Source organism: Ambystoma mexicanum, chromosome 11 (genome assembly GCF_040938575.1).
Source record: "Ambystoma mexicanum isolate Mex_15411 chromosome 11, UKY_AmexF1_1, whole genome shotgun sequence".
Classification (NCBI taxonomy): Eukaryota; Metazoa; Chordata; class Amphibia; order Caudata; family Ambystomatidae; genus Ambystoma; species Ambystoma mexicanum.
Window position 1 is genome coordinate 910,442,982 of NC_090934.1, and position 19,342 is coordinate 910,462,323.

General features: G+C 44.7%; 1 long non-coding RNA gene across 1 annotated transcript in view; it reads right to left on the reverse strand.

Annotated features, from left to right (window-relative positions):
• Positions 1 to 19,342, reverse strand: part of LOC138503904 (uncharacterized) — a 71,014-nt gene that overhangs the window by 177 nt on the left and 51,495 nt on the right. The gene's annotated exons all lie outside the window — the stretch shown is intronic.

The window sequence follows — 19,342 nt, forward strand, 5'->3', positions numbered from 1 at the left end:
TCATAAATTTGCAAGAATGCAGGTGTGTACAGAATTTAAAATATCACATACCTAGATCTAAAGGAACAGTGAACTGTTCAACAAGGGCTTACAGTAACAGGGTAACATTATATCAATACAATTAGCGAGACAGAATATAAAGGGTACACTTGGATGGACATGGCAAGAGTTGATACAGAAGGCTACAGATTAGGGGAGAACAAATCTTGAATTCTTTTTTTTCTCATCTTTGCTCCAATCAAAGCTATGTTCAGTCTATCAGCGATTCCATCCATTGCCACCTTCTGCTATGCGTGATGAAAACAAATGTGTTTCCTTAAAATCCCTTTCGAAGGCCCCAAAGGTGGTTCATCTTTAACCAACAATGTTTTTTGCATCTTATTCTTTGCCAGTGCCTATTGGTTTCAGAAAGCAACTGTGCAGTTAATTATTCTGGCTTTCTCTGAAATATTCCACATTTCTGAGCATAGTTATTTACCTTGAGCATATGATATGATATGATAGGTTATTTATAACTCACTTAATACCTTGAGGTTTCTAAGCGCGGACCTGGGAATCGAACCTGTGTTGCTCCGTGTCGTCTTGCTTCCAAGGCGAGCATGTTGCCCCTGAGCTATCCTCCCAATTTTAGTTGGATATACTCAGGGGGAACTGTTTTGGGGGTTGTCACAAAACATGTAAAGATCATACACAAGAGAGATATGGAATTCGCAAGAGGCCTTTACTAGCCGAATAAGGACTTACTAAAGCAACTCTCTCATGAGTCAACATTGTGCATAAAAGTAACTCAATTATGGTCAGGTTAGTCGTGCTAAAAATGTGTATCAGTGTCTCTCAGGAATGTTCAAGAAATGTCCACAGCAAAGGTTTTTTTTCAGTTTTTGTTAGGGCCAGGTCCTGAACCTCTGCATCAGTATTAACATTCAAGAACCAAATGTGGGGGGAGGGTGCCAAGTATCCCAAATAAATCAAAGAATTCCAAGAAAAATTTCTCTCACAATTTTGCCATTTCTGTCTGTAGGTAAAATGCCTCTTGTTTGTAGATTCCATAGTGATGCTCTTGTGTAGCTAGGAAATGGTGAGTACTCCTTCTGCTGGATTTCAAGTCTGCAGTGGAGCCCGAGGACAATTCAGCATTGCCTTGGAGCTGACCAGAAACCATGGCCAAGACCCATAGGTAGACAGGAGGCAACCATAAAGTTTTACAAGGTCATTGCTAGGACTCTTAGCATCTCGCTCTAGGTTCTGGTTATACAGCTTTCCAACAAAAGTACTCACTCATCTTCAATGTACCACAAGAAGATCGTACATGGGGGGCATTCTTTTGTTCATTCCTTTTCTCTGTCTTTATCCTGGTGCTTCTCTTTGATGCTTCTCATCAGGCTTGTTCCTCCACCAGACCCAAGCTCTCTGTTTCATCTTCTTTTAGCCTCCTTCTCCTCTTACTCGTCTATTCTCTGCTGTCTTTTTTCCTCCTTCCTCCTCCTCCCCTCACCTACCCATGGTGATTCGATGTATCACCAGTCTGGTTTGATTCTTCTCTTTATTTTCTCCTCACTGTTCACAACCTTTTGCATGCACTTCTACACTGAGAGCTGACTTCTTCACACCCTCCCCCCTTGTTCGTGTCACCACCTTCTCTTTAACTTTGCTCACCAGCTCCTTTTTAGACACACATGTTATCTGTGATAACTATGCAATCTGTCTCTTCCAACTTCCCGGGTCCATCTCTCACTAACCTCTTTGCCTCCCTCTCTTCTTCTTTCTGTGTCTTCCTTTGCCCAACCTTCTGGGTTTCTCTTTCTGGGTCTCTCACTCTCCCTATGGGTCTCTCCAAATCTGGGTCTTTCTTTGCCTCTTGGTGTCAGTCTCTCTCTCTCCCCAACCTCATGGTATCTTTTTCCCCATCTCCTGGGTTTCACACTCTTTCCAGCCTTGTGGGTTTCTCGCCCCTTCTTCCTGGGCCTCTCTCAAGCAAGCCTGTTGGATTGCTCTCTCCCTAAACTCTTAGGTCACTTTCTCCAGCCACCTGAGCCCTTCACACGCTCTCTCCAACCTCTTATGGCTCTCCCTCTCTTGCCAACCTCTTGGGTATTTCTAGCCCCATCCTCCTGAGCCTCTCTCTCTCTCATTCCCTCTTTCTCCTAAACCCTCTAGGCCTCTCGTTCTCTATCTCCCCATCCTGCTTGCTCTTTCTCACCCAAACATCCTAGGCTCTCTTTCCACTATAACCTGGATCTTTCTCCCGCCAGTCCTCTGGGGCTCTCCTCACCTTTGGGTACCTTCGTACCCCTGCCTCCTGGATCCTTCTCTTCCCTAGCCTCCCCAGTCTCTCCTCCAGCCTCTTGTCATCTCGTGTTCCTTCTGCACTCTTTACAAGCCATCTCCAAATTAACTCCTTCTCCCTAATTCCATAGCCTCCAGACACAGGGTATACCAAAATAGTGCCTTTACCATGCCTTCCAGCCTCTATCTGGCCTAAGGACTGCAGGTGTGTCACTCTATGCAATTGTATGGAGATGTGTTGATGGGTCTCGCCCCTGGGGATTGGTTGTATTTTTGATGTGGGATTCGAGGTTGATTAATCTCTCTCCATTGGTGGTGTCCACTGCTTGCCACACCATGTCCTGCCCTCAGGTAGGACTCCCTTAGCCTAACAATCCTTGGATATGTGTGTGTGTGTGTGTGTGTGTGTGTGTCCTGTATATTTCTAACTTTATGTCTGTCATTTTTTATCTCTGTTGTTCAACACTCTGTGTTCCACTGTAGCATGTGTTTTAAAACAGCAAATACAAGCTGCATATACATTGAAAACATAGGCAAAATTATTCACTCCAGACAGGCCTCACAGTATAAGGACAGACCCACTAGATTAGGATAGCCCACAATAGCATTAGTTCAGACCTGCGAGTTGTGCTATTATGCTGCAAAACAGCAGAAAACATTTGAAAACAAAGGGGCAGTTTCCCCTACCAAGATAATTCTCAACATCAGGACAAATCCCTAAGATCAGGACATCAGGACAGGCCTCAGGGATTCATAAAAGGGATTGTCTCCTAGGTGAGGAGGAACAGAGCCCACCAGCAGCATAGCACAATCATCCATCAAATGGAGTTTAAAGTACTCTTCTTACCAGTCTTACTTAATTTTAAAATCCTCACCAACCAGAATGTAGTTTGTTGTAAGACATTCTGCTTACAGTTAGGGAAATATGCAGAGCTATGATTGACCAGGTGCGCCTGCCATTTAGGAAGAAGGAACACAAACTATATCTGTTGGTATATAAGCCCATGTTCCTTTCCAACCTCCTATGCCACTCACACAGATGCCCTGCTCTTTTCATTGGCCGTGTCCTAGGCCCCCTTTCCACTGCTGGCCCGGCGGTCCACTCGTTCCCCTGAAACCTGCACCCCCATTCCCCTCTTCTTAGTACCACACAACATTACCCCACTTCTATGCCTGCTGTGGCCTCCCATTCCAACTCCTCATTCCATCTACTAGCTGCCCACCAATAAAACATACAAGGGATGGTCTCCCATTCATGTTTCCCTGGAATACTTTTATGTTTGCAGTGGTTTTAAAAGGAAATTGGCACATACAAGAAGCTTGAAGCTGTTTCCCCATGAAAAAATATAGGGACCTCTGCCCACAATGATAATAGTGTTAACTATCTTGGTCTGGGGCAGGCTTTAGTGGTACTGGGCTCCTGCCGAGGCACAGGCGGCCTGGAGGGTCATTACCAACAAAGCTCTCCCCAGACCAAAGTATCATAATGCTACCATAAGCTTTGTAAAAGGAAATGTTTTATCTGATTGTTACCAATGTTGCAAGCTACTCCTTTTTTGGAAGGGCTGTGCATCCAATGAGTCAAATTAACAACCCATTTGTCTGCATTTTACTTCTGTTGAACCATCATGCATGACTGGCTCCAATTCACAATCAGGATACAGGAATGAAAGGAGAGGCACAAAGTTCCCTTGGTAGCACTTCACCTGAGTATAAGCGCTGTATAAATAAACTATAAATAAATAAAATATTCTGCACTGAAGTTCCCTGATTAACTATTGGGGGTTGTGTGAAGGAGGAGGATTTTGCTGCACAAATGTCAGTGCGCAGAGAACTGTGCTTTCCCTGCTCACACTGCTCTCCATTTCCCCCAGAATGCTTCTCGATGTTCCCTGCCCCACTTTCTATCAGGGGAAAACCCTAGAACCATGGCCCCGCCCCACTTTTACCCTTCATTCACAGGCTTTATCTCCCCATTCCCACACACCGGCTTTTCTGCTCTGTTCCCGCTTTTTCTCCTTCGGAGATGCCCCCCCAAACTTCCCTCTTTCCCCATCTCACTCGCTTTCTGCCTCCCCTCCCACCTGTCTCTCAGTGCTTGGCTCAGCCCTGCAGGCCTCTCCTTCTGCAATGCCTGTTTTTAGTTTGGGCTATTAGGTGGCTCTGAAAGTGTTACCTTAAAAGCTGAAACTATTGTCATTAACATAAGAGTTTCAAATATGGGCTTGGAAATTGGGTCTGTAATGCTTTTCCAACAGGGATGACATTTGAGGAGGGATGCACAGTTGAAATCCCACCCTTTTCCTGTTCCTAGCCAACATAGTCCCTATGGCTACTCACACCCATTTGTGCCCATCTCAGAACTCTTTGATTTTCAGTGAGCTCTACCATGGAGGCAGTGAGCATGGATGACTGTCTCTAAAGAAGCGCTCTGGAAACAACCCAGCCATCTTTGAATGGTAAATATAATATACCATGCATCTTCCTATCCGATGGGACATAAAGGCCAAAACTGTTGGCTTTGCCAATGTGTCTAAGAGCATTTCACATGTCTTCATGAACAGTTCATATTCCCAAACATGTTTTGTTGCTATCATATCTCGTGCTCACAAATAGTTTGTATTCCAAAAAATGTTTCGTGGCTGTCATACTTTTCATCAAATTGTAAGAATGCATAATGTAAAGATTTTAAACCACGTGTACATGTGCCATGTACTAATGTTCTAATTACATATTTTCTCACACAGGGCAGCTCTACAGATTATACTTTAACGGGTAAACTGTGGATCAGGGCTAGGTATGCAAAATCTTCCTTTCTTTCTTTCTTTCTTTCTTTCTTTCTTTCTTTCTTTCTTTCTTTCTTTCTTTCTTTCTTTCTTTTCCCCCATACCTTTCTTTCTTTCTTTCTTTCTTTCTTTCTTTCTTTCTTTCTTTCTTTCTTTCTTTCTTTCTTTCTTTCTTTCTTTCTTTCTTTCTTTCTTTCCCATACCTTTACTTCTTCCCTTCCCTCCTTCTAACCCGTCACTCCTTCCTTCCTTGCCTCCTTCCTTCCACGTGTCCTTCGCACTAGTTTCACACTTTGTATCTTTCCTTCTCCCTTTCTTTCTTTGTTTCTTTCCTTCTCTCACACTTCCTTCCTTCACCCATCCCCCTCACTCCCTTCCTTGTTCTTTTTTTTCTTTCTTTATATCTATTTTACCTAAACATAGTCATCCAGACCCACCAATCTTTGGTTATGGCAGGCCTGTCATTCATGGCCATCTAAGTGAAGTCTTTGCTTCTGAGGTCAAATGTTAATGAAACCATAGCAAACACTTCACTTGTTCTTTCAGATGGTGGAGTACACTTCTGGGGTCTGCTTATATGAATGAATCTTCCATTTTGCAACTCTGCACCCCCTGCTAGTGTTTCTCCCTTATGCAAATGTGTGAATCGGGTTGGTTAAAGGACCAGAACTTTCAATAACGCCATCAAAATACTTGTTTCTCAAAACCAGTGCCCACAAGAGCCTGCATACAACACTCTTCTATGTACAGGGACCTCATGTTCAAGAATGTCATGTTACAGTAAATACAGCTCTGTGAAGCTTATTGGAGCCACGTTCATGCTGTATTAAATGCATATATTATGATTAATGATATATAATACCAATATTACTACTACTACTACTACTACTACTAATAATAATAATAATAATATAACTTCCGTTTTAAGTGTCCTTTCTTACAGTTTTATGCTCAACAGTCATACACATGGATCCTCTAACCCCACCAAACCATGTTCAGTTTGGGCTCTTAGGTTGTGCAGAAAGCAGCACCTTAAAAGCCAAAACTATTGTCATTAACATAAGAGCTTCAAATATGGGCTTTGAAAGTGGGTCTGTCATTATTTTCCCAATGGGGATGACATGTGATGAGGGATAAACAGTTGTAATCCCACCCATTCCCTGCCCCTAGCCAACGTAATCCCTATGGCTAATTCCACCCATTCCTGCCCATCTCAGCACTCTTTGATTTTGAGTGAGCTCTACCATAGAGGCAGCCATCTTGGATTACTGTATCTAAAGAAGCTCTCTGGAAACAAGCGGGCCATCTTTGAATGGTAAATATACCATGCATCTTCCTATCCGGTGTAACACAAAGGGCAAAACTGTTCGTTTTGCCATTGCCAATCCTTGTTTTACAGGATTTCACATGTCTTCATAAACAGTTAAAATTCCCAAACATTTTTTTTCCTATCATATTTCATGTTCACAAATAGTTTGTATTCCCAAAATGTTTTTGTGGCTATCATGTTTTGTGCTTAGAATTGGGCACATATGTTTAAATTCTGGATTGTATTTCACCGACATTCTTAGAATGAGGATATGAGATACATTTCATAATCAGTGTTTATGTATTAGCATTCAGAATGTTCTTCTGGCGGTGAGATGGGATAGCCAATTGGAAGCGCTGGCCCTTCTAACAGCCTCAGAGGGAACATGTGCGTGCTCGTTACGTGAACTTTGCCCCCTTTTGTCAGAGTGTTATGCGTGAGCCCCTGCCGTGCTGCTCTTGTTTTTTCTAGTTTTTATAGCTGCATGTGATTGGTCAAGAAGTATGCTCATCCCAGAGCTACCTGCCCAGAGAGAACAGGTATGGTGGGCTTGAGAGATGACAGCTGCCTGTGTACCTAGGGCTTTGGCAGTACTCAGGGAAGAGCAAGTGCCAAACGGTCTGAACAAGGCACCAATAGGTCTTCTTTCCACGTTGCTCACCCTGTGTTGCAGTCCGCTACTTAACATCAGCAGGGGTTGAGGTCACAGCTGGTGAAGCATCACAGAAGGGTCTGTAGCGAACCCTTGTCTGGACAAAAACAGAGGACTTAAGCAACTGTTCCTACCCATGCAGTAAAACTGGTTCGGCATCTTAGAAAATGTCTGTTTCTTGTTCACCCAATAAGGACTGGTCAGCAAACAACATCGTCATATCTTGGAAGCTTTAGCGAATTAATGCAGTCTGCTGTCCTTTCATGTTTGTGAAATATTATGTTTACTCACATTGGACTAATGTGCTATTTGTTTCTCCCGGGCATCTTACTGCACTATACGCAAATTAATTTAAAATTAACTTAAACGCAACATGTAAATAATCAGGTTTGCCGAAGTTAATACAGTACGTATAACCAGTCAGTTACCTTAACAGGTACATTAGTACTTTTCGGTTTGTTCACATAATCACTGACATACTATACATGATAGATAAGAACATGGTCCATTCACTTTAGGAGGTGTTTGTCAGGTTTTTCTTTTTATTCTGGGACTTCTAGTCCTGGATTTGTGATTATAAATCTAAGACTTATAAATGTCCCAGAATGCCAATAAAAACAGCATTGACAAAGCCAACAGTTGTGTCTTTTGTGTAGGCATGGGTTAGGAATTTGCTAGGCTTTGCCATAATGGTACTACCTGGCCATAAGATGGCAACAGCAAGCTAATGATGTGACTTCCTGGCCATATGATGGCAGTGCCTGGCAAATGCCCATCTAATAGCTATATGCAATCACAAAGCTTGTATGTGTTGTTTGGTTATTTGCCCACCCAATGACTGCGCATGGCCATATTAATCCCTATGGCCACCCAGTTCCTGTCCGTCTGTGCCCAAAACCCCTCCTCATGGGAATGCTTTGAACTCTCTGTAATCAAGCCATACCATCAAACTTTGCACTGAAAGTGCCTGCCTGTGAATGTTCAAAGCAGTCTTCTGAGAGTTTTTGTCTTAATGAAGCGGTCAAGGAACTACTGAAGTAATGAAAATGTCTTCGCCAGGTCTGCCTTCGGCGGTTTATAGGCACTGCGCAGGTCGTTCACCAAAGTCCTGTAAAAACAAGCACGGTATTTGCTAGGAACTGCTATTAGATTCCCAGGTACTCACACCATTTTGCTCCTGCTAGCATCAATGGCCAGTTAATATAAGTACGGCAGTGTCTGTCAAATGCCTTTGCCATGTCTAAACAAAAGCCCAAACTGTTGGCATTGTCAATGCTTGTTTGTCCATGCAATAGATTCCCTCCACAGTCCTTCTGCTGAAATGCCCCCTGGTGGCCCACTAGCGCCACTGTGCGATTCTACATCTCAGGCTCACACCTGACAGCTATAGGCACAGGCCAACAGCACACAGGTGAGTGGTGTGCTGGGTCAATCCTCTACTTAGTTGGGTGCTGGGTACACATGGCAGTGACATGCTTCAAAGGTCTGCTCAAAAGGTCCATCACCGCCAATGCTTTGCTTACATCTGCCCCTTTTCTAAGGGATGGTAATAATGTGGAACAATGATAAGAACACACAAACTTTGAGTTTTTCTATCAGGGTATGAGAAATGTAAGGAGAGGTATGTACAATGTATGCACAACGCCCTGTCTGCATTGCACCAGCGGTGGGAAACACCCACAGGGCCAGAGGCATGCCCAAGCTGGGGCGGAGAGGTACTTTCTGGGATGCATCTGGCATTCACAAAGCACTCACCAAGCTGTACGTTTTGTGTGTAGGAAGAAACTGCCAAAGCAAATCAATTTGAGAGTCCACCACCTCCGGAATGCAACCATTTATTTCCCTTCCGTGCACGCGTCACACCCATAAGTGTGAAAGAAACGCTTTGTAAATGAAAGTCAGTGTATTTCCAACATGTTTGGATTCAAATCTGTATTCACAAAAGGAATTACATGAGACAACAAACCGCAAATGAACAAGAGACGCCAAGGTGAGGGTTTCCGGTATATTCTTCATGCACGTGCAAAGTAAGGGACTCGAATGTCAGTTACTGACTGCAGAATGCAGGTATGGTCATTAATTATTTGTTACCCCATTAGCACATCACTCGAAGTAATTCAGGCCACACAGAAAGGACTTTGCTTCAAAGTAAAGGGGACATAAAACGGGAAGTGAAAATATAAGGCCGAATGATTAACTGTTGGATGGGCCACCATGCTGTACAGAGCATTTTCAATGAATTGTCCCCCCATAGCCTAGATTTATTAATTAGGCAAAACCAATAACATGTGAGTATTGTTAGAGAGGAGAATGAATAGCAGCTGAGACATGGTAGTGATCTTTCGCTAAGTAGCCACTAATTCACTAATTCAACATCCCTGGCCATGTCACAATATATTTGAATTCCAATACACTCTACACCAATGGCCATCAAATTATTATTATTATTATTAGAGTATTTATTGGGTGCCGACCTAGCTTCGTGAAGGAACAAAGCACTTTACAATCATAGGGGGGAGAACATGGTGACAGAAGCAGAGAAACACAGGAGTGGGGAGCAGGGGGAGGTTGAGCAATTAGTCAGCAGGGCATCTTCAAGCTACATGGGGAGCAGCAAAACCATTAATCCCTGGGTAGTTGGGGGTGGATCTTTATATATACTTGGTTTCCTTGATGCACAAGAAAGCATCAAAGGTTTGGTCCTGGTGGCTCACAAAAGCAAAAGTTAAAGAGTAAGGGCCTGATTCATGGAATAATCTGTACGTAAAATCAGGACTTTACATGCCATTCTGCGCACAAAACCCTGTTCGTCGATTCATGGAATCGACTGCGGGGACTTTTCTGGGACTTGCATGGACTTCGCGCAGGTCTGACACGCCTCTTCGAGTCGTCATGCGCCGTGTGCGAGACTGCTTGCATACTGTGTGTTGGGCCTACACAGAGTCCAGAATAGGGGGCGGAACATGCAAAATGATGAAGAACAAGGGAAAATGTGGGCATGCTAAGGGACGACCTGCCACAAGGAGATTGCACGCCCACAACTGTGCAGAAGAAATCATATTCAAGGATCTGACTGTACAACCTCACGTCAGGGAAATGACCACGCAAAGCTCTCAATCTACAGACATTTGCACATAGGAATCATGAGCAGAGGTAAGGTCTCATATTGGATTTAGGGGTGTGTGCACAGAGTCAGGACTCATATCAGACTTAGGGGTTTGCGTAAGCAATTTAGCGGGGTTCACAGTTTACAGGGGTTCGGAAGCAAATTTACCAGTAGATGACAACTTTTATTATAAATGGTACGCATGTTGTTGGGCTGCTGTGAACAGTTAAGGGGGACCCTGCGCAGTGTCACCGGAGTGTTGGCTTGGCTGCGGGGGAAGGCACGCAGGATTACCAGGGTGCATGAATATGCGCCCGAGGTCCGTGCATAGGTAGGTATTAGTGGCTACATTTGCTTTGTTTGGAGGCTTGTCAGGGGTGTTCCGGCCATGACTTGCGCATAGGCTTACTTAGCTGGGAAGATTCCATGAACACCGGGACAGCACACAGGTACCTCATGTGCGAGGGAGCACGCAAAGTCCTTCTTGCCGTGCAAACTTTGCAGGGTCTATGCGCTTTTTTCTATTAATCGGGCCCTAAGTATTTTACATCGTCAGTGGCTATATGTAACAGTAGCTTTTTAGTCTTGCAGAAAAGAGTATGGATTGAGGCAGCATGATGTTTCTGTGAGCGGGGTTGTGACTGAGATCCCAGAATGCCTCAGTATGTTTTCTTAATTGTTGCATTTATTTGCAACTTTATTCTTCAAGCACAGTAAACATTGCTAAATGCAGGATGTGAGGTTACATGAAGCTTCTAAGGAGGACCACTGACTTAAATGTGATAGCTGATATCTCAAATCCACTCATTGTCAAAGCAGTTGAACAAGTCACATTGCCCCCCTGCCTAGAATGCAAAAAGAGAGGTTCTATCTGAAATGTCAGATGAGCTCAGTGGATTGGCTAACTAACAGATATTGAGTATAAATTGTGTAGGATGTTGTGGTATGACTTTAGACCATACAGTGTCACAAAACCCCACAGAATGAAATAATAGCCATGACAATAACGGAACACACTTTGGGTGTCTCCTACACAAACTATGCGGACGACACCCAGATACTCATTCCTGTCATGGGCGATAACACCGCAGACACCAAAGCCGTGAATTATGTCTACCTGGTCATCCAAGCCTGGATCGCACATCACAAACTTTGCCTTAATGATGATAAGACCGAGCTCTTACTACTTGGATCAAGCTATCGTCTTAACAAATTAGATCAAACCTACAAGTCCTTCACCATTGACGGCAATTATATCAATGTCTCCAAAGATACTAAAACGTTAGGTGTCTACCTTGACTCCACGCTCTCACTGAACAGACAAACAAATGCAGTAAGGTCGGCATCACGACCCACAAATGCCTGAATAACATGGCCCCACCCTACCTCTCCTCCCGCCTTACACCCCACACCTCCGCTCGACCCACAAGATCAGCCCAAACTCACAGCCTCACCCTGCCCAGATTCAAACTCCAAAAAGCGGGTGGCGTGAGTTTGCCAGTCTTAGCTTCCAAACTCTGGAACACTCTGACTACTCCTTTCAGAGCTGAACCGTCGTTCCAAACCTTCAAGAACAACGCCAAAATTTGGCTATTCTCTCACGATCTATAAGGCTCCCCGCTCAGACCTGCCTGCCACTTGTTATATAAGTTATGGGTTATACACCTTCCTTTGTATTTGTATCTTAATCTGCCAATGTATTTCTTGCTGTACACTTTATTGTATATATTTGTGTGTGTAGATTTACTGTGTATGCACTGTTTACTGTACCTGCTTGCAAGATTATGCGCCCGGTTGCCCCTGGGTCTGGTTTGCGCTTTATAAATAAACAAAACTTCAAACTTCAAAACTTCACTTTCAAGACAGTTGTGAAATGTTAGTTTCTATGATTTGAAGACTCCATTTGTGTTTAGATACATTCCATGTACTTATTTAGTTTCTTCCTGTAGCGCGGAACACATTGGACCGCATAACCAGTATGGCGGTGCAGGAAAAAACAATGCTAATGCAGTGCTAAATTTAGATCCACTTCAATACTGCAGCACCATACTACAACTTTGGTGGTAAGGTGGTGGATTTTCCTCCAAAAACGACAAAATCGGCTGAAGTACCGCCAGCGGTAATTCCAACTGAAGTGGGAAAATGGAAAAACAGACTCCCCTCTTTCCCCTCTCGCGCCTGGCCTAAAGGTTCACGGCCCAAGCACCCGCCACGAGAAGAGTTTGCCCATCTACCAGACGACCAGATACCCTGGTACAGGAACATACGGATGTGTCCATCTGCTTGCCCAGCAGCCCGCCCTGCCCATGCCGATGCCTGCGGCATGGATCAACTGGACTAAAACTATACGTCGTTAGAGATGCCACGACGACCTAGCCAACGGATAGCACACCTGTGCCAACATACACACTGGACACTCCCGCACCAATCTACATGAAGAATATACTCAGTGCTATGACGTAGGCGACAGACATACTCACGGACGTGCATCTTTATTATTTTCCATATAGGCTTTCAGAAATGCAGAAACGCAAGACGCATCATGAACTCGCCTAAAGAGCTTGCTTACGCTTCTCCTATACTTGGGTGCCATAATGAGAATTATAACGAAGACACGATACTGGTCCTAATACAATATGAGACTATAACCTAAAGCGCCTGAGCACCAGACGGTTCCACCTATATACTAGGCCTGAGTAGGCCGCAAGCAAGAGCTCCCGTGGACGTTAACAGAACAAGAGTCAGGTTGCTGATCCTGCAGAATGAGCCTGGGGAAAGCAGACAGCCAAGGTCATAATGTTGCAAACCCACATTCCAAAAGCAGACCATCAAGGGCACGATGTTGCAACCTCGCACGCCGCGCACTAACATCAAAGTCGCACCTGCAATTAGACCAGGCACACTGTAGAAAAACAATATTAATTGTGCAGAATTCTGCCTCAAACACGGTCCCATCCCACGTGACCAAGCCGAACCTGACGAGATGCCAAGCCCAGGAGGAAGGAGGCGTCTGGATCCCTCGTTACAAGACACAGGCAGATACACTTGAAAGGATCAATGGACATCTGCAACGATGGGAGTAGTCGGCCGTCTAGCTCACGAATAAGTCTTCACATTGTCTGCATGTACCAATAGTGAAACATTGTTGCAAATTGCAGGTACACCGAGAGCTGGGAATAGCGATGGTCCCAGGCTGGGAAGCTCACGGGCGCACCAATCAGAACATGGGGCTCTTATCACTGACGCCATTAACATCAACCAACCATTAGGAGTCCTCATGTAACAATTCTCATGTATCTAATTGTAGGGACAACCCAGATATATCACCTGACTAGCCCTTAGCCACTCCTATTATTCTCTATACGTATGCTATACTAACCCTACCACTCGAGCAACCAATTAAGAGTGGCGATAGGTTTTTTGTTAATTTTCTAAAGGGACGCAGGTAGCACGTCATACTACAGTAAAAAGGGCCTGCGAGCCCCACGATTGTGTGTGTGTCAGGTCAGACGCGTATGATCCTTGACCCATCCCTGCCGTTTGTGTTTAATAAACAGCAGAGTCACATTGCTTCTTGTGTGTGTCTCATACTCTATCTCTTTTGGGATATACAGGAGGAGTTGGGGCCTCCCTGCCCGGAGGTCTGCGGACGGCCCGGCCGACCCCGGCAGAAATTCCCCCCGACACATCGTAATCCCCATCGGGTCTTTTGGACTGCGCAAAATGGGAACTTGCACCACCTTCCACCATTTGTTATTCCACAGTAAATTTGTGGGACGAAGAGCTGTTAACAGTAATTCCGTTTGGCAGTATTTTGGTGGATTTAACACCAAAATACTGCCAAACCTGAAATGAGACCCATTGTCTTTTGAACTCTGTGCTTCATTATACCAGACATTGTTATGCATCACTGGTACATTGTGGTAATAGATACCTAAGGCCACTAAATACTGTGCTCAGTGCCTTGAAGGTCAAAAAAACACAGACATTGGAGCCGAAAGCTTGGGATGATTAACTTGCAGCAAAGCATAATTGTCACCTTCTGCAGACGCAGGCCTCCAAGTCTTGATCACTTCTACCATCTTGCAGGAATACTTTGAGAGCATCTATAATCCTGTGCATGATATAGGTGCCAGTATTTTCCCATCAATTAAATCTCTAAAAGTGCAGTATAACCCAAATATTCCACTTTGGAGAATAGCACTAGTCGAAGCAACCAAAACTCGGAAAGTACTATGGTGCAAATCGAGACTTTGATAACCAGTCAACCTGTCAGTTATATGGGCATCACCCTGTGATGATTTAAGACTGTAGCTCCTCTGTGTTGGAATAATTGGCAAAGTCACAGTGGTTCATTTTACTGTGTAGTCTCATGACAAACGCATCCATGATTTCCCCTTTTGCCTGCTTCGTGGTGTGGAATAAATGCCTTTCGTAGTCCACATTGGGATGGGGCATATAATAGATGGCTAGGGACATCTTGAGGTCTTGAATCGTGTCAATAGAGTCAGCAGGGAACTTGTCTATGATGTCCCTTGTAGCTGGGCTCACTGCCAGCTTCAGTAGGCACTTTTGGCGTGCATCTTCCAACAGGCCAATAGCCCCTATGTATAGGTCAAAATCCCAGACCCACCTGGCCCATCTGGGTCTCATCTTGCTGGTGTCCATTACATCAAACACGTCTGGTAGTTGGACTGCCAGGGACTCCGATACCCTCTGATGGTATTGAGGCTGTGGGGTCATTGGGACCATTGCTGCAATGACTTAGTCTGACATTTAACTCTCATGTACAGCTCTTTGGTTGCACTCCCAGGTCAATTTGACGTGCCTTTGGTGCTTGAAATGTGCTCCTTATGGTGCGGCCACCTGAGACAGGCTTGAGATCCGCACCGGGGCTCCTCTCAGGCTCATCCTTGGTGACACACTTCCACGCTGGGCCAGATGACCTCTCTGGATCCATATCTGCTGTGTGGTGGCTGCCTCAGTGAGGCACGAGTACCGCTGATAACTGGGCCCCTCCCCTGGCCCTCCACCGACTTCTAGGCACTCACCGCCACAACCCTGGGCTTCGTGCACCTCCCCCGGGCCGAGCGGCATCCAACAGGCATCTCCTTCGACAAACCGGAGGCCTCCGACACTTTCCGCTGTGTGCGCAGGGGTTCCGCCTCTTCCCCTGTTCCACACACAAGCCATCCCTCATCACCAATGTAATGGTTCCACACAGCCTGCCGCTCCGGGACCACCGCAGTAAATAAGGAGCCGAGACGGAGGTCCACCTTCAATGTCTTTATTCTCCAACCTTCCACATACAACTGCCCTCCTTCCTGTCTCCACGTCACTTCCCTCCCCACTCCCAAGTCCTGCCCCAGGTCCTTTCATAGTACATTTCCAGACAGTACACCTGCTTACCATGTTTACATCTTGATCAAGTTACACATGGATAATATTGGACAGGTCAGGTTTGGGGTCTCTGACAAGCCCACTCATTCTTTCAGTTTAGCCCCTCTACTTTTTACTTGCATATTAATACATTGGATAGAGAACTGGCTGGAGTGTCTGCAGATGTAAAAAGATTGGACCGGTGTCATCTGCCTTCCTCAATGCATGCAGGCAACACTCTATTGATGGGATATAGGGACATTATAGTGAATGTTTAGAAATCTAACATGCGCCTGGAAAATAATGCAAACAGAACAAAGACAATATTGCAGCTGAAAAGGCACTCACTTGCTGTAAAATGTATAGCTACATGAGTATTCGATTTTTGCTAAATGCATCCTGGCCCACCCTAATGTGGGTGTCCTTAAATCTGACACATCTAGTAAAACCTATCCTGTAGATATTATTCTCAAAAATGTATAAACATGCAGCTGTTGCATCCAATGATGTAGAAATGTTGGAATATGCCAAACTAGATTTGTTAAAACACAGGGACAATCTGTTCCTCTGTTGCCTCTTCGGAGTGCCACACTCTGTATCGGTTAATAAATTTCACCTAGAGATAGCTACACCGTTGATATCTGATCAACTAGAAAATAAACATCTAGACATTTGAGCAGACCTTTAGCTTTGCCCTTGTGTCACAGGAAGCATTGTACAGTATTTCCTTTCCTATAATGTAAACTATGCAAAAAATAACCTCAACATTTACATTTGGAGAGTTGGTTTAGTGAGTCTGCATCAATGTAATTAAAAAGGCATGCTGCATTTGCAGGAAGGGCTCAAGTGAAGTGAATGAGGAGATCAAGAGATTGCCTTCGATAGGCGCAGAATCCTACAGGCATGCTTTAGGGTTAGAGTGTTTCCTGTGGCTGCTTATAAGGGGGTGTTGCACAGGGAAAGAAGAGGTAGACCTGCTCTGCCTTTTAACATTAACTCTTACAAAATAATTGTGCACATTATGCTCTCTGTCTATTGTTCTATGCTGCAAGGGCAAAGACCCTCGTCCCTTTACTACGAGCTTGGGGTTTTCAGAAATAGTTGCCCTGCTAGGTATTAGCTACTACTCTTATCAGGCAATGGGGCATTATTACAAATAAGGCAGTAAAGAGTTGGTAACTGTTACCGTCATTTTACTGGCATGTTACTGCATCACTGTATGAGTTACGGTGGTAAAGTGGACAGAATATCAAGCAAAAAACTGGAGATAACTCATCCACTTAACTGTCAAAAAAGAGTCGGAATTACAGAGGCAGTATTACACAGTAATTCTGACAAATTCCACATGCAGGCCTATGGTGACTAGCACCGCCATGCCCCCACTCGTGATCCTGTGATAATCCCAGAGGACTGAGTGGCAGAAAGGCCCATCTATTTTTATGGTAATTTAGCAGATTCACTGTCAAATTACTGGCAAATTTGAAATGAAACCCAATGACTTGTTTTTCTGTTGCTAATTTTCTAACTAAAGTTCTATACTGAAAAACAAAATATGATGGAGTTAATGTCTGTAAAATTTGAGATGTGTGTAACCTGTTATTTAGTATTTGTATCAATTTAGAGTCTCTATTTTAAACTTCAAAATAAAGCTGATAAGTATCGAAAGGTCTGACGTATAAAGTATGACTCTTAGATTGGGACCACATACTAGGAATGGGAGTCATTAGCAGTTATGTAACTGATGGGTTGTTATTGGTAGGTCATTGCCATTTGCTTGATGTGGGCCCCATTCCACTAATGTTTGATCATAGTGAAATTGCTCATCCATTTCCAGATATAGTCACTCTAAGTGCTTTAGGATCTGTCTTAAAGCTGAGCACAATTCAAATGAAACAGACACCGCCTGAGGAATCATTAAGCAAGTCTGTATTCAGGATGGTCAAAAGAATTCCCTCGCTCAATTCCTTTGTTTCCCTTCAATCAATTTAGGGTGGGGGGGATTTCATTCTTTTGACTCTGGCAGGTCCGGGGGTTTCTCGAAAGAGGATGTTTATAATACTTGGATCACAACATGGCATCTCCACAGTTTCAGGTAAAGCAAAGGTCTCTAGGTGCAAATTAAAGTCCTCCTATGTTGAAGCACAGTTTGTCAATACGAGACCTAGAAGTGCTTATACAATCATAGCCAGTCACAGTGTTAGCGGGTAGTGTAAGTGGTTCCACAGTTCTGTAGCGGTTTGAGTTTTCCTAGAGTGAGTGTCTTCTCATCCCGGTCACTTTGGTTCACATGTGACATCTCGGCCTATGTGTCCAGGCCTTAGTGCGCTTGCGCCCATGGCCTAGCCAAACTCGACTGGGCAGGCAGACTGTTTGAAAGCCAGGCCCCAGAGTTTCTAACAAGGCCTAAGCCACTTGAACTGGTTTGTGAGCTTGGTTAAATAATTCACTTCCTCTCCTTGCTACTAGGAGCAAACTCTGTTTTCAAACTCCTTCCTTATCTCTGCCTCATCGGCAAACTAGGACAATCTCATTTCTATGGAGATGTCCAATTCTTCTCCTCCGAACTCTCCTAGGTTCTTCTTTTCTCTGTTCTACCAGATCCTCAATACTACGACACATGGCTCCTCTCTCCCAGGCTTGTAGCGTGTTGTTTCTCCTTTCCTTCTTTTCTATGCCCTTATGGGCAATGTTTGTCTGCCACTCCTCTTCTGGAGTCCATCTAAACCCTGACCCTTCTCACTCTCTTTGCAACCTGTTGACTCTCTTCTTCGAAGTCTCCTCCTCTCCTTTAAACCATCCTTCCTTACCAGCACTTTCTCCTCCTTGAGGCTCTCCTCTCTAGGTTTTTAATACTCTTTACACTGGCCCTCCTTCTCTCATTCCACCTTCTTATGGTCGTCTTTTTCCTGAGCAGTCATTAATTCTTACTTCTCCACCGACTCTTCAATTGTTCCGTATATTCTCTAATCTTACCCCTTCCTTTGACATACTTTTCTCCTCTGAGGCTCCAAACGTCTGGGTGTCTTTCTGCCACAGCTCGCCAGCTTTTTCTCTACAGCTGATCTTCTCTGGGCTCTTTACTGACCTTCTCTCTCCAGCTTTGCTCTCTCCTCTCACCCAGCTCATCCTCCTCCTTCTTTGTCTTACACACCCTGGTAATGCATCACCACTGTTTCTAATTGTCCAAACCTGTTGAGACTTGAGTGTCGTGTAGGCAGTAGAGGCCTCCGTCCCCAAATGCCGCACAGGGAGAACTTAACGCAACTCTCTGTGCAGCCGTTGAGGTCACAGGCGAAGATGTTCGAATGTCCAAGTCCGGGAACGCGAACCTCTGGGACCCCACACTGCTGCAAGAAAATGCGGATTAAGTACCAAGCAAGAAACAGTACCACAGTATTAGAATAACTGGAAAGGTCTTACCAGTCAGGGTCAAGGAGGGGATGAGGAACCTAGTGGAGAGGTCCGGGACCCACGTGGACGGCAGTACCCCAAGAGGAGTAGGCTCAGTTGTTCGCCTGTCAGCAGGAGCTGTGGAGCTGTGGAACTGTGAGGCAAGGAGTTCAAAGAACCAGGGTGCAAAAGGGTGATCCAGGAGGCAGTCCAATAACAATCCGTGGTCGAGAGCCGTGTATCACTGTGCAAAGAAATCCGAAGGGGTAAATCCAAGAGGAGTCCAGTAAAGCAGGCCAGGTCGATTCCGTGAGTGATCCAAAGATGATTCCAAGTCCGTAGCGCCAAACAGAATGCAGAGCACAGCTGAGAAGCAACGAATACCCAGGTTTCCGGGTTTATGTACTCGCGCTTCTGGTCACGTGATGCGTGGC